This window comes from Amblyomma mixtum, chromosome 7, assembly GCF_055824585.1.
Source record: "Amblyomma mixtum isolate Tamu chromosome 7, ASM5582458v1, whole genome shotgun sequence".
Lineage (NCBI taxonomy): Eukaryota > Metazoa > Arthropoda > Arachnida > Ixodida > Ixodidae > Amblyomma > Amblyomma mixtum.
In genome coordinates, this window is record NC_143018.1 from 130,602,110 (window position 1) to 130,602,804 (window position 695).

Below are 695 nucleotides of genomic sequence, written 5' to 3' on the forward strand. Positions count from 1 at the left end.
TTATTGATTGGTTCTAGTCTATATAGGCTGTAGGTAAAGCGTGCCAAGTGTTTTTTCCGCATCTATTAAAATAGTAACTTGACTGCTGATTGCATTTTGGGCTTCTCCTCTTTGGTCAAATGTTTAGGGGAATCCAAGGTGGAGTAAATTTGTAATAAGGGAGTAATTACTCATTGGCATCCACCCAAGCGCAGCCATACGGCTACAAAGGAAAGCTATACAGCTTTCTCAGAAACTTCGTAGTTAAAGAAAAATTCTTCCTGGTCCGGGGCTCGAACCCGGGACCACCGCTACACCGGAGCAGTCGCTCTACCAACTGAGCTAACCGGGACGGCAAGCTTATGGTAGGGCGAGAGCGAATTGATCAATAACTCGAAGTGGGAACAGTGTTGGTCAAATGTTTAGGGGAATCCCCCAAGGTGGAGTAAATTTGTAATAAGCGCCGGAGAAGTGCGGGCAAGGTTGGTGCCACGTCATGGAAGGAAATATATCAAATTACCTCTGCCGTCAACCAAATCCTGCAGCGCTTCGTTTGATGCTGCCAAATAACCCTCGGTAGCTTTGCTTCACTTTCGTTGGCTTCATCCTTCAAAGGAATGGCTTAGGCGTTCAGAATATAGCATCAGCAACGAATGCAACGCGAGCAAGAAAACTGAGCTGGCAACACAAAAGTTCCTACGTATTAGCTCCTGAAT

General features: G+C 45.9%; 1 non-coding gene across 1 annotated transcript; it reads right to left on the reverse strand.

The window, feature by feature from the left end:
- Positions 1-257: 257 nt before the first annotated feature.
- TRNAT-GGU (transfer RNA threonine (anticodon GGU)) lies at positions 258-331 on the reverse strand. Its single transcript has one exon. It is a non-coding gene; the product is annotated as a tRNA-Thr (tRNA).
- Between the last annotated feature and the right edge of the window lie 364 nt (positions 332-695).